General features: G+C 42.2%; 1 protein-coding gene across 3 annotated transcripts in view; it reads left to right on the plus strand.

Annotated features, from left to right (window-relative positions):
* The window catches only part of LOC126298395 (ligand of Numb protein X 2-like), a 524,161-nt gene that overhangs the window by 49,844 nt on the left and 449,821 nt on the right, over positions 1-24,496 (plus strand). The gene's annotated exons all lie outside the window — the stretch shown is intronic.

Here is a 24,496-nt window from a genome sequence, read left to right on the forward strand (position 1 = left end):
GAAAGAGGCGTTAAGTTCCATAATTCAGGCATACAGCGAAGAAAGGTGTACATGTGCCTCGCTGTATCGCAATACGATACGTCGGCAGTCGTTTCTTTCCGAGTAATATGCATATAACGCCACACGGTGATTTTCGATTTGTTTCGTAATGCCTTAGCTTACGAAAGTTCATGTTTGTTTTGATTGCTTCGGTTGTTTATTTCAGCATGCCAGAGAAGAGAAACTGGCAGTGATAGGCGACAAGTCCTTGCAGTTCCGCCCAGTGCGATAGACGAGGAGTGAAAAAACTCTGAGTAGCTCTTATATACCGTATACTCAAAACTTGGAAAAATAATACGGGTACCCCTTTAAGTGTTGGTCCGTTAAAGTGCTGCAAATTGCAGTACATACATCCACAACTACTTTTGAAATGGTAGGCTGTGCTATTCTAAAAGCCAGACTTTTAAAAGATTCCCCATTCGCCAGGAACCGTAATGTTACAACCAGCCTGCAACATAACAGGGCGTTTACCTGTATTTTATCAGTAATCTTGGCTGGTATGATCACAAAACGTATAAACATATAATTCTTACCTTCGAGAAGGTGAGATAGCCTCCCTCATGACTGTGTCACACATTCTGATTCCATCTTCTGTCATATACAGCAGCTTCTCGAAACAGGCCATGTCCATCCTAACGAAGTTCCGAAATTCTTGCGGACCTTTGAACTTCAGTTCTTTTATTAACAGTGAATATATTCCCTTGCTTTCGTCCCTTCTTTTCCGCCAGGGTATAACCCAACAACGTCTGACTTTTCGTTTTCGTCGCCGTTCTGCCCTAATCCGAAGATTTACTGTCACTGCCAGGACAGTAGCTCCAAAAACAAGTGGATCCACCGTGTGCAATATGCTGCACAAATGTAAAAATGGTTCAAATGGCTCTGAGCACTATGGGAGTTAACATCTGAGGTTATCAGTCTCCTAGAACTTAGAACTACTTAAACCTAACTAACCTAAGGACATCACACACATCCATGCCCGAGGCAGGATTCGAACTTGCGACCGTAGCAGTCGCGCGGTTCCAGACGGAAGCGCCTAGAACCGCTAGGCCACTCCGGCCGGCTGTAAATATAAATTTCGATATACATATATATACCTGTGCAACCAAGTGTCGTAATATAAAATTGTTAAGTCTGTAATTCAGAACAGTACTAATCTACATAAGGGAAAAATGATTACTTATTAAATAGTGGTAAAAAAAAAACAGTTTCTTAATCCACATGAGTTCCAAAAGAAATCCGTTGGAATTCGATTACTCGATAAATAGTACAATTCTCAAGGCTGTCAATTCAACTAAGTACCTGGGTGTTAAAATTACGAACAACTTCAGTTGGAAAGACCACATAAATAATATTGTGGGGAAGGCGAGCCAAACGTTGCGTTTCATTGGCAGAACACTTAGAAGATGCAACAAATATACTAAAGAGACAGCTTACACTACACTCGTTCGTCCTCTGTTAGAATATTGCTGTGCGGTGTGGGATCTTTACCAGGTGGGATTGACGGAGGACATCGAAAGGGTGCAGAAAAGGGCAGCTCGTTTTGTATTATCACCTAATAGGGGAGAGAGTGTGGCAGATACGATACGCGAATTGGGATGGAAGTCTTTACAGCAAAGACGTTTTCGTCGCGGCGAGATCTTTTTACGAAATTTCAGTCACCAACTTTCTCTTCCGAATGCGAAAATATTTTGTTGAGCCCAACCTACATAGGTAGGAATGATCATCAAAATAAAATAAGAGAAATCAGAGCTGGAACAGAAAGGTTTAGGTGTTCGTTTTTCACGCGCGCTGTTAGGGAGTGGAATAGTAGAGTGATGGTATGATTGTGGTTCGATGAACCCTCTGCCAAGCACTTAAATGTGAATTTCAGAGTAGTCATGTAGATGTAGAAATAGGAACCTTGAGCTCACAGAAATAATTTCAACGTTTGACGTTACAGTATATCATACAGGCGCCCTTGAGTTGCGCGCGGTAGAACATACGACTTTACAGAACATCTGTCTGATGATAAGAGACTGTATTAGCTTAGTTTGTTGTAAATATAGCGTGAAAGACAGCTTCTGACTTGAAAAAACTAGGCGTCTATAGACTTGTATGCCCCACATAATTTTTGCTACTACTGTTGTTGATTCGAATTATTTTTACCTGTTACTGTCAAAATATTTTTGTATTGTTTAATGCGCTTTCCTTTTTATGTGATGTGGGAATTTTGTCAGATAATGATAATATGTACAGATTTCACTTTTATTTACTTTCAAAGCCTGTTGTTTAGACCCAAGGTATAATGTATGGTACCGCTAGTTGTATCTTTCTGAAAAAGAAAAATAAGTATTTTTCTCTGGTTTCGGTGTCTTAGCAACTATTACAGGCAAAAAAGTTCATTAAAAAAATATACCCAGCAGTTATTCTTGCTGTGTGGGTGGTCCGGGCGGAGGTTCGAGTCCTCCCTCGGGCATGGATGTGTGTGTTTGTCCTTAGGATAATTTAGGTTAAGTAGTGTGTAAGCTTAGGGACTGATGACCTTAGCAGTTAAGTCCCGTAAGATTTCACACACATTTTTGAAGTTATTCTTGGGCTTGAGGAGAATATGAGAATTAACAAGTGTGAAAAGTTTACATTCTTAGCTTCAGATTGTTGTCACTGTCTTGTTACACACTGACTGTGTCCCCTTATTTCTGTTTTGATGGATATCACTGCTATCAGTGTTAATTCATCACCGAAGAATCGGAGAGCCTCTCATATCGGGGATGATAGTTTCCACTCACTGTGGCTTCCTTATGTCTGTGAACAATATTTTGCAATAACGATATATTGTAACAGGTCACAAAAACGAAACTACCGAATTCGAAATAATCAAGAAGCGCCACAAATGTTGCAGTAAAGTTAATACTTATTGCTTATCAGTTGCCCTCCTACTGCTAATATTTCTGAGACAACCCTTTCAACAAACTACATAATGCATTGCTTCCACCCTTTCTCGTTTAAGTGTTCTGTCACTCCCATACATGAATGCAGTCTGCGAGGTAACGGACTTGCCATGTTTGAAACACCTGTTCTCGCCTGACAAGTGACGGTAAGCAGTGTTGGGCCCAGTTATTACTTGAATCAGTGACCACCTGGCAGCACAGAGTGCCATAGGCTCAGGAACATGCAAATCACCAAAGTGGTGTCCAGTTGAAAGATTTGCACCAGGTCGTTGCACCATAAGCTTTTATTTATTATGCAGTCTGCCGTTATTCTTTAATGTTGCTTGTGGTGCTAATAGTATTGTTCCTGCTACTTGCGTGAACCCTGTGACTGCTCTGTTAACCTACGTGTGAACGGTGACATAAAACAGTACTGCTACCTCGTTATCACTATAGTCGACGCCATTTCAGCCAGTGCCACTGCAGCAAAAAAAAAAAAAAAAAAAAAAAAAAAAAAAAAAAAAAAAAAATTACATGTTTTTGTGTTAACTTCACTAACTAAGCCACTATACAGCCTCATTGTGTACACTTTATACTGTTTTTTGATATTAATAAAGAATATGTACATACACAACTCGAAATAGAAATTAAAGAATAAAATCAGCAGCTGCCTAATTCTTGTCTTCTATCATTATGGACAGAGATGCAAAAGTATCTGGTATTCGGAACAGCCAGATCACACACAAACCTCAGTCACCTTTCATTTGTAATACGAAAAAGGCATTTACATTGTATTTGGATAAAATTATGGCACAAACAATTTATTGGGCGTATAAGAACATACAGATGTCGCGCAGAGTGTTTGAGATTATTGTATAACTTCCATTTTGGCCACTTGAAATTACGTACAATCGGATTTTACCTGTTACGTGAGATCTGAAACGTGCCTCCAAGTGACAGCTTGTATCTAACTACACTGATTAGCCAAAACATGACCACGACATGCTTAATAGCAGGTTGATCCACCTTTGGAATGAAATACAGCAGTGATTCGACCAGTCCTGTGCTGGGTTCTGTAGGAATGGGCACCAAAGGTCGACATGCACAAATCACGCAATTCCCATAAATGACGGGCTGGTAGTTGTGGGCCCTTTGCTAGTGCTCAGTGGAGTCGCTGATGTGTTCTATGGAGTTGAGATTAAGCGAATTTGGTGGACAATACGTCAAATTGAGTTCACTATCATGCTTCTTCATCCACTGTAGAATGATTCTGGCCTTCTTGTGCAGGCATTTTTGCTGCTGGAAAATGTCATCACCATCAATGAAGACCTCAGACATGAAGGGATGCGTGTGATCTGTAATAATGGTCAAATAGTCTATAGCTGTCATGGTGTCTTTGATTACTTCTACAAGGCCCACAGAAGCCCAGCTGAACCCCTCCCATAGCATAATACTGGCACTACCAGCTGTGCCCGTGTTGCAGTGCCTGTTTAGAGCAGCCATTTGCCTAGATGAGTGCATCTCTGGACTTGATCATCGACCTGGTGTAACAAGAAGTCCAATTCATTCGACCAGATAACATGTTTCCATTATCGACTGTCCAATCTCAGTGATTCCATGCCCACTGCAATCGTAATAGACAACATCGTCGGGTCAGCATGGGAACATGGAGAGGGGGGGGGGGGGGGTCTTTTGTGCCAAAATACTCTGTCATCAGATCTGCCTGTTGTGCTTTACTGAGTGGCAAGCCTCCAAATTCCACGTTGTGTGATGCGCTGAGAAAGACCACCTTCAGACCAGTACGTAACTCCATTGGTGATGCATGGAGCCAATTCGCGGACCTGCCTTATGTGTTAAAAGGCACAAGTTGGCACCTGCTCGTTGCACACGAAAAGCCGACAAGCTTCACCGCTTACGAGATGTTCATTCCCAGGTGCCAGGTTGTAACAATCTGCCCTTTTTCAATGTCACTCATGTCAGTAGACGTACGAATGTTGATTTTCCTTTATACTTTCCTTACTGCGTCATGGGCTGCAAAGCCGCCAGACGGCATTCAGCCTCCCGGTGGACAGTGGTCATAATGCTACAGCTCATCACTGTATTTTGCCTCGGTAAACCCGTTTCTACCTCCTTGTGAGAGTAGGGAGACCCACTGGTTCGGGCCCATCTCAATTAAGTTCTTTGTAACATCTTGCTGAGTCAGGTGTACTGCCGGTGGTCTGCGTTTATCTAACACAATATTTCGACGTCGTACCTCGGTGTCTTCATCAGGTACTTCCTATGACTGAATGACAGGCTGACCGTGTCCCGTATTTATGCCTGGACGGTGTCTGGCGTTCCCTACGCCGTCCGCTCCCGCTGCGACCGTGTCGGTTGGTCGCCAGATGTTCCGTTTTCCGTCCGCGCCCGCTTCCGCTGTTTCCCCCGGTGGCGGCCGTTTCATGGCGTACCCTACCAGGTCCGCACCCGCCAGGCCCGTTCCTAGCACTGTCGACAGGCTGCGTTTGCTTTGGTAACCATTCCTACTTTCTCCAGCGCTCCTGTCATTCTCCTGGTCTTGTGTTTTCTTCTGTTGTTTTTGTAATAGGTCCAAAGCCGGGTTCTACGCCGTGCTGAGTTCGTGTCCAGCTTCCCGGTTTATCAAATTCTCTGTCATCTTTATTTCGATGGATTCAGTGATGACGCTGTCCCACAATCTGGGGGTCTGCGATAAGATTCTGGTTTTGTCATAATTCATGGTGTGCTCAAGTTCCAAGCAATGTTCTGCTATTGCCGATTTAGTGGCTCGTCGGAGCCTTGTATGCCTTTTGTGCTCTTTACATCTTATATCAACGGTCCTGGTGGTCTGGCCAATGTAAGACATACCGCATTCACATGGTGTATGGTAGATACCAGGTTTTCTCAATCCCAGATCATCCTTAACCATTCTAAGAAGCGTCCTGTTCTTGTATGGTGTGCAGAACACACTCTTGATATTGTGTTTTTTTTTCAGTATTCTGCTGATCTTAGCGTATATAGGTCCTGCGTACGGTAGAAACGCTACCCTCCTGGTCTCTTCTTCTTGTTGTTCTCCCTTAGTATCAGATCGTCTGGAGGGATGTAGCGTCTTGCGGATGCCCCTTGCTGAGTATCCGTTGCCTGCAAACACTTGCTGTAGGTGTTCTAACTCTGCTGCCAACCTGTCTGAGTCGGACATTATTATGCTCGGAGATGTCACAAAATCGCCGGGAAAGTCTAAGAAATTACAAGTTCTCTGTAGTTTGCCTACGTCAAATGAAACGAATGCTAGGCCTTTGACTGATCATAGTAACGTCCATTCCTTTTCTATTTCTTGTATCTTTGATGATCAACACTACTAACTATGTAAGTCAGCGGTTCCACCACAGACAGTGGTGGCATTAAATGCACAGTGGTACTGCCTGTACCACCAACCAACTTGCAGGTAAGTAGTAAAAGGTCAGTTATTGCCTGCAGAGCTTGGTCAGGTTGTTAAAGCCTCTCCGTGCCTGTCCTATGGGACTTACATCAGCTGTGCTCGTCCTCAGGTTAATATCTTTGAGCATTCTCCAGGACTGTTACAAAGTGTTCCTTGTCTGATGGATTATGAACTTTCTCCATATGTCGCTAGATGTCCTTTGCTTGCCAATAGTAATAGAATTGAACATAATAATCCAGTCAGCGAAGGAAAATTAGGGAAATAGTTCAGCCGCAAATTTTTGCACAGTGCTAGGAGGGAGTGTCTTGAACAACATGCCAAAGAGACTGACAGGTATAATGTAAGCATTGGAGTGGGAGGTCAAAGGTCAGTTTTTATGTTTTTCTAGAATAACTCGAAAACAGCTGCTCCTAGTGGAAATGTTTCCCAGTACAAAATTAAACTGCATTAAATTTATTACAAAAAAAAGGGTCCTATCCACTTTTCTCTAGGGCTAACAGTTTTCACATTTCAGAGGATGGAAGAATAGCAGATTCTTGAACATATACATTAAATTTATTCGCAATTACGAATATGGAGAACCTTCAGCTGTATAATGGAATGATAACAATGAAAATTTGGCCGGATCAGGACTCAAACCCAGATTTCCCACATATCGTGAGTGGCCACTTTAGCATTAGGGTATCTGAGCCCGACTCTTGGTCACACCCAAACTTCCATATGTCGGTAACCCAGTCCGGCACAAATTTTCATTCTCGTCATTCCATTATACAGCTGACGGTTGTCCATTTTCGCAGTTGCGAATACATGTAATGTATATCGTTAACATCTGTAGTCATCACAGTGCCTGTTCCTTTGGAAATGCCCAGTGGACATGCATGTTGCTTAAAAAAAAAAAAAAAAAAAAAAAAAAAAAAAACACACACAGAGTATCAAATTCCCGATTGATCAATTTATTGTTTCCAGTATTGGTACAGTGAGCACGCAACTGTGCAGCCCCTTCTGAAAATTAAGGACATGGAATGCAACTGAGCTGAAATTTGAAATTTGCAGCTGGACCAATATAATGGTCTTCGTACCAAATGATCTATGCGAGTATCCACCAACAGGAGATACGTCAAATAAAATCCAGTAGGATATGGAAACCAGGCAGTTCTGGATCAAATCCCACCAAATATACCAGTCCTACTCTCCACCACTAGGATGCAAGGAAAAACTGGCGACCCACAAAGGGTATCGATGTAATTAATTAGTCAATCAGTCTGCTATAGTGAGGGAATATTTCCAAGACATTCACAGCTCGGGGGCGGGGGTGGTTTACCAGGTAATCACTACTTCGTTCAGGACAAACATGTGGTTAGTGTGACACACGACAGACGCTACCTTACCAACTTCAGGTCTGCATGAGTTAAGAGTAGGAAGGGAGTGGGGGTGGGGGGGTGGGAACATCTTTAGTGTACGTTTGTTCACAAAGACAGAACGTATCCACGAGAGAGAGAGAGAGAGAGAGAGAGAGAGAGAGCGCGCATCTGTTTAGACAGGAATTTCTCCGATATCAAAGATCAAAGGGTTGCTGCCACCTGACGCTGTGTTCAGGGATTAGTGTGACATGTGGTCTGCACACTGTGCAAGGCGGCTGTAGTGCAGTCTCTCGGAAACTGATGTGTGGTGGAGCCCGGCAAACCAGTCGGGGTGTGGGTGTGCAGTGCCCAGGTTTGTGTTTGAGTACACCATCGCAGGCGCTCCTGTCTGTGATGCAGCGTCGAGGGTAACCGCAGCCATGCTCCGTGCAGATGGTTGTTGTCTTGCAAACGTCCCCATCTGTTAACTCGGGAATCGAGACGTGGCTGCACGATCCGTTACAGCCATGCGCATAAGATGCATGTCATCTCGACTGCTAGTGATACGAGGCCGTTGGGATCCAGCACGGCGTTCCGTATTACTCTCCTGAATCCACCGATTCCATATTCTGCTAACAGTCATTGGATCTCGACCAACGCGAGCAGCAATGTCGCGATACGATAAACGGCTATCACGATAGGCTACAATCCGACCTTTATCAAAGTGGGAAACGTGATGGTACGCGTTTCTCTTCCTTACACGAGGCATCACAAGAACGTTTCACCAGGCAACGTCGGTCAACTGCAGTTTGTGTATGAGAAATCGGCGCCAACTTTGCGTGAATGCTCTGAACAACTAATCATTTGCATATCACAGCATATTCTTCCTGTCGGTTAAATTTTGCGTCTGTAGCACGTCATCTTCCTGGTGTAGCAATTTTAATGGCCAGTAGTGTACATGAGGAGTACAATGATGATACGTGCTTAGCAAGTGAAAGTTCATCATTCTTGTCGGAGAGTGAGTTATAAACCGAGCTTCAGCGAAACATATTAAAGGAAATCGTCCAAGGAGCGGGTACTAAAAATAATTACGTATATGGCACATCATCCGCAGCATATTAAAAAAAAAAGAACAGATTTCGAATAAGTCCGTGGCAATATGACCTTGTAGTGCATAAGAGAAACAGCGGATATTCAGAGGGGGCAAGGTGTACTTGTTACAAAAAGTTGTGTCTGTGCGTTTCAAGAAAGCTCGATACAATTTACAGGCTCTGCATGCTACTGATGTACTTCGTTATGCATATTAAATTGAGCCCAACATAGAATACAGAGATTTCAAGGGAATGGTAACATAACCTCCAACATTGGAAGACGCATGATCAAGAAATTTCAAACAAAGCATCAACTTGACGATGCACAGTAAACTGCAGAATCGACCCAAAAATTTGTAGATGAGATAAACAAACTTATCCCATCTTTCAGTAAGGAATTTTTTTCAACTACGATCAATCGGCATTTGAAGAGGAAATGCGTACGTAAGGAACCCTGGGAATTAGAGACACCAAGAGATTTGTTTCAAGATCAAGTGACATCAATGCCATAACACCATCATACACAATTATGGCGACTGTTAATCTGGAAGATAAATTGGCTGGAAAGTTATTTATTGTGGTGCGAGAAGTTGGAGGTGCACTGCCCCCTAAAATTGTTTCTCGTGTGCGTGATATTGCAAGAGCAGTAGGGAATATTTACGTCACAGGAAGCAAGAGTGGAAAATGGGCCTATGAGAACTACAGCTGTGGTGAGAGCACTGCTTTTGGCCAATAGGTGGTGAAAATAATTTTGCTTTTGCTTGATTCCCGGTCTTCGTATAAAAATCGTGTTCCTTTAGAGCAAACTACCCCTCCTGAAAATTGTGTGACACTACAGTTCACACCACCTGGAACCACTAGACAAATTTAGCCTCTGGGTGTTTTTTTCCGTGCCTATAAAACATATTATGGTTTCACGCTGAGCTCCACGACACCGTGTTTCTCATGCCATCACATTCCATCAGTTCTCATCATCCCGTTAGAGCAACATGATTTTATAGGCATTCTTTAAGAGTTGATACCTAGCCGAGCATTCTACACTTTTTGTAACTTCCAAAGAGTTCACCTTAGATCTTAATGGTGTGAAATTCGTGATCATTGTGGCGCGCCGTTTTTCATTCGCTGTTCATGGAGCAAGTTAATGGTTTGATTTGAACATTTCATGAATGTCGGCGATGTCCATTTTGTGAAGTGTAATACATACGTCCTATAGAAGGTTGATCTCTGCATCTCCCGGTCACTCAATTTCTGTCGCCCGTCTTGATGCAAAGGTGGATCATTAGCTGCTAATATTTTTCCTATCATGATTGTTACCACAACGCTTCAAATGAGCCTTGCGTAAGACTGAACATGGGACCTCACTGTCAAGGGTTTCCTTGTGACTATGCCTCCAGGCCTGACAGAAAGTTTGGTTCTGTACTGGTTGCTTTCCTATTGGTTCAGGTGACTGATCGTAGTAAGCAAGTTCCCGGCCTGACACAAATTTTTGTCAGTAAGTATACATCACATGGCAGTGTCAGGTATGTAAACGGTTTGCTCTGATATAATTTTATATCATTACATGTTTATTGATCTGCTCATCGAGCCATTTGTTTCGCTTAAAAAAGAAACTGGTTCATATGTCAGGATGCCGCACATTTGTGTACATATCAAATTTGTTCAGTTAGTGATGAGTGCCTTGAAAGTCGGACCAGTCCACACAAGTCTTATTCCTTCTTTCCGCTAGTCACAAAATTTCTTTATGTCTGCCGAGAGGCTACGCAGGAGCCCCGCCAAATTCTGACTTCCAGGGAGTGCAAAAATACTGCTGTAGTATAGTTATTGTCCACTGTTATTGAGTTACTCGATTTTTGAAGCTTTTCTGAGTGTAAGCATACTGTTCAAGACCGGGAAAGAGATCGCCCTAATACACTACAACAAATAGTTGTTTACTAACACGAGGAATATCGTTTCTTTCTTGTCATATCGAATAATAAAAAAATGTGATAAGTAGCTACCTAGAAGACCGTGTACATAGTTATTGTAGGTGGATCGTTAAGTATCCTAACGTATGAGAGCAAACTCAAGATAGACAACAAAGAACTTACACCTTCGAATTTGTGGGTTCGCTCGAAGCATTTGGTGACGTTCGTGAAGCGGTAATTTGGACTCCTCGTCTCGCCACATACACCATTTTTAAGATCGCATAGCTGAAAAAGAAAGCGGGCGTATCTTCGAGTTGGTGGCCGCCTGAGGAATTAAATTTAGATCTGGAAACCTGATGCTGAAGCCTACCTCATCACCTCGTTGCAACACACGGTAAATATGGCGCACAATAGACCATTCAGTCTGTTCGCTTCTGTTTGGCAGCTAAAACTGACAACATCCGAGGGCGCTGAAATCCGGACGAATGGCAGTGCTGCCTTTTCAAACTGAGCGTTGCAGCTGACACCAGTACGCTGTGTCAGAACAAAGATAAAAGAAAATAAAAATAAAATACGGAAAATTATGTCCAGGGAGGGTTATTATAATGAGTATCAAACAAAAACAAGGAAAGAGTTGCGCGTAAAATATCTGAGCTTCCAGATTTAGTGTAAACCATAGTTAACCGATAAAAGCCACGCGCAGCTGTAATGTACAGCCTCATTTACAGGTCAAGACAGAAATGAAATATGAAACCTTAGCACTGTTAAGAAATAAGTTAAATTTCTAGCAAAGATTGTGCACGTTTACAGGAGAATGTACGACATTGATTGTGAAAAATTTCTACGCCATGAATAAAATGTGCAGTATTTTCGACTGGAGTAACTTTGTAATTGACAGTTCAACCGGCGCTAAGCGCGCGCTGTGATGTCTCTCATAGGCGGGCTACGCCTTGGCGATTCTTCATACAGCGCTTGTGGGTGGAGCATCATACGAAGTACGGACGTTCTAGGAGCAACGCTAGAAGTAAACGTTGCATGATGGTTACTGAGCATCGTCGACGCAATTCAGATTCAGATCATAGGCTATAGGTGGCCTAATGGTGCTACGGGGGAGGTGAAACTTTTTCTCGGGATTTTCCGAGTATTGAGTCCTAACATTTTAACCACGTGGGGTGTTAGAGGTCCTCTTTCACTACACAAAATTTCGGACAAATCCCCGACCCCACGGTCGTGCCGTCTCCTTGTAAGAGAGCACTGCAGCCACTATATTTAAAGAATCTCTAGCTTGGTTTGCTTCAAATAGTCTGTCCCCAATATTAACAAGACTAAGTTCATTCATTTTCACAGAGCACAATAAAAACAGGATGATGCTGAAATATGAGGGCATGCTGAAAAGTAATGCTTCCAAATTTTTTATGTGAAAACTCTAAAAGCTTTTAAAATAAAACACAATTAAAAACGGCTCTGAGCACTATGTGACTTAACTTCTAGGGTCATCAGTCCCCTATAACTTAGAACTACTTAAACCTAACTAACCTAAGGACATCACACACATCCATGACCTAGGCAGGATTCGAACCTGCGACTGTAGCGGTCGTGCGGTTCCAGACTGTAGCGCCTAGAACCGCTCGGCTACGCCGGCCGGCACAATTTATTAACGTTCTTCATCTTTATTCTTCCTGTCTACATATTTATTTCTCAACATTGTCACCCTCGCAGCGGACACATTTCCCCCAAAGAGAGAAAAGCTTGTTGATACTGTCGTTGTGGAATGTTTGACCTTGTTGAGAGATCTGCAACCTCACCTGACAGGAAATCATCCAGTCACAGAACTGAGACGATATTCCACAAGCACGCAATTTCACTACGAGCCGCTTGTGTGGTACAGAGTCCAAAGCCTTCCGGAAATCCAGAAATACGGAATCGATCTGAAATCCCTTGTCAATAGCACTCAACACTTTATGTGAATAAAGAGCTAGTTGTGTTTCACAGGAACGATGTTTTTTAAACCCATGTTGACTGTGTGTCAACAGGCCGTTTTTTTCCGAGATAATTCATAATGTTCGAACACAATATATGTTCTAAAATTCTGCTGCATATCGACGTTAACAAGATGGGCCTGTAATTTAGTGGATTACTCCTACTTCCTTTCTTAATATTGGTGTGACTTGTGCAGCTTTCCAGTCTTTGCGTACGGATCTTTCGTCGAACGAACGATTGTATATGATTGTTATGTATGGAGCTAATGAATCAGCATACTCCGAAAGGAACGCAATTGGTATACAGTCTGGACCAGAAGATTTGCGTTTATTAAGTGATTTTAGTTGCTTCACTACTTCGAGGATACTTACTTCTACGTTACTCATGTTGGTAGCTGTTCTCGATTCGAATTCTGGAATATTTACTTCTTCTTCTTTTGTGAAGGCATTTCGGAAGGCAGTGTTTAGTAACTCTGCTTTGGCAGAACTGTCTTCGATAGTATCTCCATTGCTATCGCGCAAAGAAGGCCTTGATTATTTCTTGCCTCTAACATAATTCACATACGACCAGAATCTCTTTGGATTTTCTGCCAGGTTTCGAGACAAAGTTTCGTTGTGTAAACTGTTAGGCATCTCGCATTGGAGTTCGCGCTAAATTTCGAGCTTCTGTAAAAGATAGCCAATCTTGGGGATTTTGCATCTGTTTAAATTTGGCATGTTTGTTTCGTTGTTTCTGCAACAGAGTTCTGAAATGAAATGATCGTACGGCATTGTTGGCCGGGAGACCCCATGCGGAGTGTTCGGCCGACGAAATTGCAAGTCCTTTTTAGCTGACGCCACTTCGGTGACTCGCGTCGCGAGTCAGTGATGATGAAAGACACACAACCCGTTTTGTGTACCAAGGAGGATCACCTCCGTCGTCTGTTAATTTATTTGGTATAAATCTCTCAATTGCTGCCGGTATTGTTTCTTTGAATTTAAGCCACATCTGGTCTATATATTATTAATTTGGAATGAGTCGAGATTGTCTCTTAGGAAGACGTCAAGTGAATTTTTATCTGCTTTTTTGAATAGGTATATTTTTCGAGGATTTGGGATTACAATATTATATCTCGCTACGACAACTCTGTGTTCACTAATCCCTGAATAGGTCTTGATGTACGTTATTAACTCAGGATTATTTGTTGCTAAGAGGTCAGGTGTGTTTTCAAAAAAAAAAAAAAAAAATGGTTTACATGGCTCTGAGCACTATGGGACTTAACATCTGAGGTCATTAGTCCCCTAGAACTTAGAACTACTTAAACCTAACTAACGTAAGGACTGCACACACGTCCATGACCGAAGCAGGATTCGAACCTGCGACCGTAGCAGCAGCGCGGCTCCGTACTGGAGCGCCTAGAACCGCACGGCCACCACGGCCGGCGTATGTTTTCACAACCGTTTACTATCCGCGTTGGCTCATGAACTAACTGCTCGAAATAATTTTCTTTCTCAACTTTTGCAGAGCAGGGTATGAATATTGTTAAATAATAACATGAAATGGGCAAAAAAATGCCTTTAAACTTAACTAGATCAACAACAGCAACAAAAATGTCACCGAAGAAGAAAATGGTTGTGAACAGAAAATTCTGTTTATGGAATGTTAAAAAGGAAGATCGTTAACCGCAGTATACGTTCCAGAGTCTGGTACCAGTACTTCAGGAGAAACTGAAGAAATTCCTTTGATATCGTTGCACACGTATCAGCAGTGCGATGTTTTCAATCCTCTTGGGTCGTGAGAACGTCTGCAAACACTTCGTATTTGATCTTACTCCAGAGAAAAAAATTCAGTCGTGTCAAATCAGACACACGTACAGGCCAGCCGATGTTTCGAAACTAACTCCTGGATTGCGAGCACTAGCTGTCTCAGTCCATTTGTTGCAGGCTGGCCCATTACCCCCCTGCGTTCTTCCAATAACAGTTTTTTGTACAACCAGCTGAATTGACATCCCGCCAGTATGCCTTTTTGCATATACCTCAAGTATTCTCTTTGCGTTCCTTCTGTGTTCTCCCAAAAGAGGTATAATATTGGATTTCCCTTGATTTTTAAAGGAATATTTTTTATTTTTTCAAAGTAACGAGCACTTGATACAACTTCCACTGTGCCCCTTTTTATACCGATATTGTGGCGGTTGGGCACTCTTCCGTATCCGATGTGGCGTAATTGCTCTCTAGGGAATGAAATCACGAATTTGCCGCATAAGACAGCAATCGGTGTGATGTTTAAGACATAAACCCGAGGTTCTACATATTAAAATATCTCTGAAACTACTTTTCGGAGAGTGAAACGCGATTGAATTCTTCTGTTTGAGATCTATGGTGCTATAAACAACACATTATATAGTACTAATTCAAAAATACCTCTGTAATTAATGTAACTGTGACAAGAAACTACATGTAGGTGAGTGAGGACTTTCTTTCTTTTCATTTGGACGAAAAAAGAATTACGGTACCTTAACCGCTTCCTTGTGTGTCTGGGACAGACATTCCATGTAGAACAAGGTACTGATCTTTTAGGTAATTACGGGAAAGTTTCAGTGACATAGAAATTTGTTATCGCTCACCATCATCTGAATCCATAGTACACTGAAAAACCCGACGCAAACAAGTTAAATAAAAATATACATAAAATAAAAAGTAACGATTTTCTCCTGTCTCGTGCCACAAAAAGTCACTTAACATGTGTTTCAAGCGAATTGGACATTCATATTGTAGACTATATGGTATTCTTTCTGGAACCGTCTCTTGTCAGTTGAAATTCTTCGTGTTCCTCCTCCTCCAAATTGATGTTGGTTTGTATTTGTGTTTACGTTAACTTTTGTTTTTTAAGTTTCTTATGTATACGGACATTATTGGTGTCAGTGTGGTACTGAGTGGAATACTCTTCGAAATTATAGAAATACGAAATCCACGTGGCTACTTCTATCCACATCTGTCTGACATTCAAGGTATATGTATATATAATGGCGTGTGACGTGACGGGGCCTCCCGGCGGGTAGACCGCTCGCCTGGTGCAAGTCTTTCGATTTGACGCCACTTCGACGACTTGCGCGTCTATGGCAATGAAATAATGATGATTAGGGCAACACAACATCCAGTCCATGAGCGGAGAAAATCTCCGCCCCAGCCGGGAATCGAACCCGGGCCCTTAGGATTGACAGTCTGTCGCGCTAACCACTCAGCTACCGGGGGCGGACAAGGTGTAAGTGAAGAATGGGAGTTGGTTTCACATTATCAGTGTTTTTCCAATCCATACTGTTTGGAACGGGAGAGGTCATTCATTCTAGGTACCTCATTACATTTGAACTCTGTGTTTGTTTTAGAATTCTGCCGGCTGCTTCGGTCTCAGGTTCGAATCCTGCCTCGGGCGTGGATGTTGGGTTTAAGTAGTTCTAAGTCTAGGGGACTGATGACCTCAGATGTTAAGTCCCATAGTGTTTAGAGCCATTTGAATCGGAATTCTGCCAGGAGTGAAGGTGAGTTGCATGGACGTTAGTACAGTGTTGTTCACTCCCCTGTTTTTGTAGAGGACGCAAAAAAAGGACGTTAACAATCAATCCCCGAGACACACGACAAACTATAATCACACTGTGTTTTGGTGAAGTGAAAAGTGTTTTACTTTGTTATTTTTGGAAAATACTTGCTATAGTTACTTGTGCATCACAACACCTCGCCATGATGCGAAGAATGAAAGTGCTTGCCACGCGAAAACGTAAGTAAAAACGAATATAGGCGCGAAAACATCGCGACAAACTAAATTACATTCTAGAAGATATTTTAACTCCCAGCAAAAAACTTTCTCATCAACATCGTTTGGTTGTAGATGACAAGCTACCTGTAATAATTAACACACAAGTTATCCAGAAAATTCATGCACACAATGTAAAGGTATTTACAAAAGGAAACGATCTATTGTTTGAACTAAACATCCACGTAATTTTATAATCATTTAACAAAAATGTTCACATTACAGAATAAATAAAAACGAAAATCCACTGATGATGGCATAGAGGTGCCGAAACATGTCTGGGTACTGAGAAAAAACGGTGTTTTGCATGACAGGCGGACCTCACATCCAGCAGTTTTGATGTAATCCAGTTTCGAATTCGAAGACTTCATCCACACGTGGAGAACCCTCCCCTGCAGCATGTCAAGGCCAGACCACACACGAACATTGCGATATCTGCAGCTATTCAACGTCTTGGGTTCACTCTCATCGATCGTTCTCCATACAGCCTCGATTGGCTCCAACCGAGTTTCATTTGTTTCCAGAACTTACGACCAGCAGAGGTGAAGTTCTGTCTCCGTCAACAAACTAACACTTTGTACAGTGGCGGTACCAACAAACTGGGCTCTCATTGGGAGAAATGTGTTCGTCGCCAGGGTGACTGTGTTGAGCAATAAATATGTAAACACGAAGAACAAAGATGTATATCGTCAATAACGTTTGTGTTACTTTAAAAGCTTTAGGAGTTTTCATATAAAAGATCCGAAGGCATCACTTTTCAGACGTATCCTCAAGTGAATTATGAATTACCTGATGAAAAAAATTGCTGTAGAGTTGCTCAGACATAAAACAGACGCAATGACCTTTTTTTTCCAATTTCTGGCTCACAGAATTTGATTGATGAGACCTTGCAGAAGAACACACACACACACACACACACACACACACACACACACACACACACACACACACACACACACACACACACACACACACACAGAGACAGAGACAGAGACAGACAGAGAGAGAGAGAGAGAGAGAGAGCACTGTGTCTTGTAGGAGGGACAACAGTTTAATTCCTCTCAACACCACAGAATACAGAAGCGTATTCACATCCTAGGTCAGTGTATATGCCCAGTATTTGTCGTTCCACACATTGGCATAGATGGGCCCATCGAAATATTGAACCACTGTTGTGTCTACCGAAGAAGAATCCTGTCGAGCCTAAAAAAAATTTAAAAAAAACCTTATACTCGTTGGTTTGACATTCGGTTCGTTCATCTAGTGCAGATTGAATTGCGTAGCTTTCAAAAATAAGGTTTTTAAACTTCGCTGTCAGATAGTGTGTGTACTTTGCAGCATCTGAAGTGTTGTGTATTTTTCACTTCCGTATGATTACACCCAGGGACATTCACATTGTATATAGGGTGAACCAGAGCTTCACTGACAAAATTTGGGAAATTGTTATGGGATACATTCTGAGTGTTATGGTGTAAGGGACCCGTGTATCCAGTTGCTTCGTACAGAGTAATATTCTAATTATGATTTACGGTGTGTTACTCCAGTGACATTCGTTTTTATGAAGATACTTCACAACATGAAAAATATGCTATCACCGAAACATAAAACACAAAACAAAGAGGAAAGCAAAGGCGCTGAAGTGCTGTGATGCGATTTCCATCGCTGCGTGAACAGTTCAGAATAGCGTCGTTGTATTCCTGTTTCATTGCATAGAGTGAACCTACACGCGGAGTGCATATCGCCCATCTCTTCATCAGTAAATGTATACGTACTGTAATGAATGTATTCGCATTTGCGAATATAGACGAACATCAGCTGCATAATAGAATGTCGACAGTGAAAATTTGCGTCGGACCGGTACTAGATCCTGGATTTCCCGCTAATCGCGAGCGGTCGCTTTATCATTTGGCTATCCGAGCACAACTCACGGCCAGACTCAAACTTCCATATGTCGTCAAGCATGTGTCTAAAACCTCTACTCGTACAACAGCACTGCATACAAGCTTGAGGGCGCAGATTGAAGTGGGCTTTACTGTTGTCAGCACGAAGTACCTTCAGTGAACCGAGTAAGTTTGTTTCCAAACAAGGCACACAGCGCATATCGTCGACGCTTGCACTGTTGCATAGATATTTTCAATGCAATACCGATACAAAGATAAATGGGAGTAACATAGGGGATGGCTGGAAAGTTCTCGGCCTAGCGCACAGATCGAAGCACTACTGGCTTGATTTTTCCACACTTTCGGTGGTTCATGTATTAGTAGGCGCCACGTGAAACTGCAAGTCATTCCAGGCAGCAGTTGACTGTAGGCAGCAGGTGTGGTGCGCGTGGTGATGAAAATTGAAAAAAATGGAGAATCTTACAATTATTAAATTCTTCGTAAAAGAAGTTTTAACGCCGACCGAAATTCATTTGCGGCTTGTAAATGTGTACGGCGGCTTTTCACATTCAATTTGCAACGTGAAGAAATGGGCGGCCGAATTCAAACGTGGTCGTTAAAGCGTCCAGGATGATCCACGTAACGGGCTCCAAAATGTCATGCATGCTAGAAATCATCGACCAAGTGCTTGACGTGATTTTGGAAGATGGTCGTATAAAGGTGCGCAAAATTTCTAATGCTGTAGGGATACGAAAGGAATGTGTTGGTCATATCTTGCACCAGGAATTGAACATGAAAAAGCTTTACGCAAGATGGGTGCCTTGTGTACTCACTGCGGATCACAAACACGTTCGCACGACACTTCTCGATAAGTGCTTGTTACGTTTTAAGACAAACAGAGATGACTTTTTGCGTCGATACGTGACGCTGGATGAAACATGGATTCGCCGCTACCCACTACACACACGAATCACAACAGCAGTCTGTGCTGTGAAAAAAGCTGCTTCTTCAGCTCCAATGAAGCCAAGGATGGTGCCATCGGCGGGAAAGATCACGGCGTTGGTATTTTGGTATGCGAAAGGAATTTTGGCGATTATCTTGAAAAAGGTAAAACTATAACTGGAGAATACTAATCTCAGCTTCTAACGAAACCGGATGCAAGCATTTTGAAAAACAGACCCGGTTTAAAGAAGAAGAAACATCATCTTCCATGAGGACAATGCACCAGCCAACAAAAGTGCCTTGGCAAGGCGGAACCTGAGGGATTTGTACTACGAAGTGTTTGAACATCCACCTTATTCTCCAGATTTGGCTCCTTCATGCTTCCATCTATTCTCAAACTGAAGAGGTTTTTCTTTGGCAGCGTTTTTGTCGAATCAAGAAGCCATTGTACGCCACGGTAGCTAGGCAGTCGGCGCAGTGGATTGTTAACCGAAAGGTCCGGGATCGAGTCCTGACCGTAAGGTCGACGGGACGTTAAACCTAATCGTCCTTCGTTTTTTTCCTTTGCCATTGCGGCTGTAGATGAGTACTTTGTGCAGCACTTACGGAGGCACACTACAGAGAGGCGATAACGGCATTGGAACACCGCTGGATGAAATGTATTAATGCTAGAGGAGATGAAGATAATGTTTAAAAACAAAACTTGTTTCAGAGCATAATAGTCGTTTTCACTATCAGGCCGAGAACGTTTCAGACAGCCCTCGTAAATCAAATGCAATGCAATTATTCTGTAACGAATCGGGTTTCTACTGTCAAAATACTCATAATATATCGGTGAACGACCACTGGTGGAGTTTTCGTTCACCCATGTATGTTATAAGTTCTCTAGTACGTCATCTAGTAACACACTCCCACTGACGCTGTAATAGACATCAACTGGTAACAGAGTTGTTAGTATTCGAAAACTGGTAATACTGATTTTCTATAATTATATTGGCTCTTTGCAAATTAAAATCAATCCAAAGTTATATTTTTAATACATGGCAACTAACGCACTTTTCGAAACATTTGCATTCCGGTACTAAGTGGTGCCGAATAGCAGAACTTCCTTGAATCCACACCAGGTTCCCGATGAAGGAAAATAATGGTCTGTACCCTGTTTCTGTTAGATAAGTGGGTGGAAAATACTTGAGTTGTTATCTGTGTAAATTCCTAAACCGTTAAATGAAAATAATTTTCCACGATTTGGTACTTAAAAACTTTCATAGAATTTTTTTCCACCCTTATTGACTTTGCAGAACCCAACTAAAGAAAACTTCCCTCGATCTTGAAAAGTTGTAACAAGACAAATGGCGAGACAGCAAATAGTGGGGACAGCACTGTACAGCCCGGAAGCATAGATGCTCCTAACATGGCAAGCGGCGTCCTTCGCCACGAGTGGCTGCCGTTTAAATCGCACCTTAACGCTGAAATGTGACAATGTCACCACTGTGTCGTAATTTATTCAAATCACATGAGTACTTCATCGTACTGTGAAAAACTAACAATAACAACTTAGGAAGTAACAACAGAAAACACTCTGAAAACGGGATCCGTTGGCTTCCATTATTAGTTCCTGTAACTGTAATTTGAAACTGAGATGCACATTCACCCTGATGAATTGCAAACTACTTAATATGAACGAAGCATGAAGATCGTTTTAAGAGTTGTTCGATATTCCTAGTTAGGACTTCTATTTCCAGGACGTGTGAGCGTGGCATTTCTTTCGCTGTGATACGTTACACTAATAAAAAAAAAAGCACTATTGTTTACAGATACCCCGACGGACTTTCATCGATTGTCGATTGTAGATCAAAGAAGATTGTTAGATATCGCACATTGTAACTAAGCGCTTCACAGTTGAATTTTTTGTTTGCTTCAGATACTTCGTAACGAAGTGCTCAATTAGGCGATTTGTGTTATTTTAAGTAAACGAAGACGTCGGTTAACGTGTCCTAACGCAAGTCTCGCTAATGGATTTTCGAGTGTGTGTAAGATCGTCTGCTGTAACCAAAAATATCTTTCCGTTAGCTGGCCTCGAGAAGTTGGTTTCAACTCGTGGCTCTGGAGAGGGCTTCTAGATAGATAGTACGCAGGAGCTCTTGAGAAGAAGCTGAAGTCGCGGCCAGTTGCGTACTGGCAGCGTAAGCGTTAGCATATACACAGCAATGCCGAGCAAGGAGTCAGAGAGCATTCTCGTTAACTACCTAATACTCATCGTAGTTCTCGCCATATTATACTTCGTTTACTTCCGCGTAAGTGTCGCTCTTGCTCTTCCTTGTTCATTTTTTATGATTTGTTGTTGTGTGGGTAAAGTGTACTGTATTATTTGTCAAGGTGGACTTTTGTTAGTGTAGTCAAGATTGGCCTTCTGAAATTCGAAAATATTGTATCGAACTTGCTTTTTTAAATTTCGTCCGTCCGTCTAGAAATTTTGTGAAGGACATAGTTGTAATATTTCCTGTGTCTAGTAATAATTTTACTGCTATGGTAACATTGAATTCAAGCTTTCGACACTAACGGTTCTGTCGTCACGCGTCAAAAAGAAATGCTTTCTTAATTCCAGAAATTCTCTGTACATAAGTCCTACGACGAGATCTCGTCTTTACATGACTTGTGTGATAGTAGCGTTGTGCGGACGCGGTGAACGCTTGTGGGGAAATTCTGCAGGCGCAGAGCCCAGCGTGAAATTAAATTACGCCATGGTTGGGCCGCTCCTCAGTTCACAAAAGGGAACTAGTCTGCCTGCAAGGGCGTACAGCGAACTGACGCCATACAACATAGAGGTTAGACCAGAGTAGAAACTTTTAGCCTAATTTGTTATTGGCTTAAAATGTTTCTTAGAGCGTTAATTTTTAAGATTTATTCGTATGAAGTGTGCCGTACATGTTGAAATCTACATCTACATCAATACTCCGCAAGCCATCTGACGGTGTGTGGCGGAGGGTACCCTGAGTACCTCTATCGGTTCTCGCTTCTATTCCAGTCTCGTATTGTTCGTGGAAAGAACGATTGTCGGTATGCTTTTGTGTGGGCTCTAATCTCTCTGATTTTATCCTCATGGTCTCTTCGCGAGATGTACGTAGGAGGGAGCAATATACTGCTTGACTCTTCGGTGAAGGTATGTTCTCGAAACTTTAACAAAAGCCCGTACCGAGCTACTCAGCGTCTCTCCTGCAGAGTCTTCCACTGGAGTTTATCTATCATCTCCGTAACGCTTTCGCGATTACTGAATGATCCTGTAACGAAGCATGCTGCTCTCCGTTGGATCTTCTCTATCTCTTCTATCAACCCTATCTGGTACGGATCCCACACTGTTGAGCAGTATTCAGGCAGTGGGCGAACAAGCGTACTGTAACCTACTTCCTTTGTTTTCGGATTGCATTTCCTTAGCATTCTTCCAGTGAATATCAGTCTGGCATCTGCTTTACCGACGATCAACTTTTTATGATCATTCTATTTTAAATCACTCCTAATGCGTACTCTCAGATAATTTATGGAAATAACTGCTTCCAGTTGCTGACCCGCTATTTTGTAACTAAATGATAAGGGAACTATCTTTCTATGTATTTGCAGCACATTACACTTGTCTACATTGAGTTTCAATTGCCATTCCCTGCACCATGCGTCAATTCGCTGCAGATCCTCCTGCATTTCGGTACAATTTTCCATTGTTACAACCTCTCGATACACCACAGCATCATCTGCAAAAATGCTCAGTGAACTTCCGATGTCATCCACATAACATTCTGTTATCTAGGAACTCTTCAATCCAATCACACAATTGGTCTGTTAGTCCATATGCTCTTACGTTGTTCATTAAACGACTGTGGGGAACTGTATCGAACGCCTTGCGGAAGTCAAGAAACACGGCATCTACCTGTGAACCCGCGTCTATGGCTCTCTGAGTCTCGTGGACGAATAGCGCGAGCTGGGTTTCACACGACCGTCGTTTTCGAAACCCATGCTGATTTCTATATGTTAAAAACGCGATTTACTGCAAGGGAGTGTGGCGCATCCGAGCGCTCAAATGCAACCGATGTAACACTATTATAGTTACCGACGAAATAGGAGTTAGTTTCGGATAGTATCACAGGGGGCATTAGTACCAACTACAATACTATTCTCAACAATATTTCTCTTCGTAACGTGCTTTGTCTCGTGTCTACTTTACTGGTCATTTAGCGTGTTTTTTATACGAAATAAAACACGAGTGCTTGAAAATGACAGACGTATTTACACGGATAGAAAATGTTCGAAAAGTAATTCAGTCGTGAAAAAAAAGGGGTTCGATTGGTAAGCGGAAGTCAGTTAATCGATATAATTTCGTCAAAATGAGTGTATTCGAAATCGGCGACAAAAAGTCCAGCTGCACGGTGGTTCAAATGCCTCTAAGCACTATGGGACTTAACATCTGAGGTCATCAGTCCCCTAGACTTAGAACTACTTAAACCTAACTAACCTAAGGACATCACGCACATCCATGCCCGAGGCAGGATTCGAACCTGCGACCGTAGCGTTCGCGCAGTTCCAGGCTGAAGCGCCTAGAACCGCCCGGCCACCACGGCCGGCTGCTGTACGGTGCTGGGGGTGCCAATTAAAGATTTATTCAATTTCAAAATCGAAAAACTCAAGTTGAAACATTAAACGCTTGTTTTTTCATGTTAGCGGGATCTATAACTCGTGAAATATATATGCAATTACATTGTACCGTCATGTAACTTAAGAGTCGGCCTTTTTTCTACTGCAAAACGTAGGATTTTTGCGATATATTGTAATTTCGATTTTTGGTACTCGTTTTTGCGACGGCTTCTTTTTGTTGAAAAATTTGACATTTATTTCGAAGTGCAGCCATTTTGTTAAACATCTTTAAATATTCCTACGTGTTACGTTACACATTATCATCAGTTTCAAAGAAGTTGAAATTTTGTTCTAGATTGAAAATTGTGCGGTTCAGAGCTCCCACGAACCCCCATCGCACTTCACAATGGTCTTTCGTCGATTCCATGTAGTGTCCTCTGGGTGCAATTTTTTTACTTAAAAGAAATATGTAATAAAATCTTGAGTGTGTACAGTAAAGGTCTAAAGTCAGTTTTGTAATTGTTTATAATTTTATTGAAAAAATCACGAATATCGGTTCCAAAATCGAGCGT

Source organism: Schistocerca gregaria, chromosome X (assembly GCF_023897955.1).
Source record: "Schistocerca gregaria isolate iqSchGreg1 chromosome X, iqSchGreg1.2, whole genome shotgun sequence".
NCBI classification, from domain to species: domain Eukaryota; kingdom Metazoa; phylum Arthropoda; class Insecta; order Orthoptera; family Acrididae; genus Schistocerca; species Schistocerca gregaria.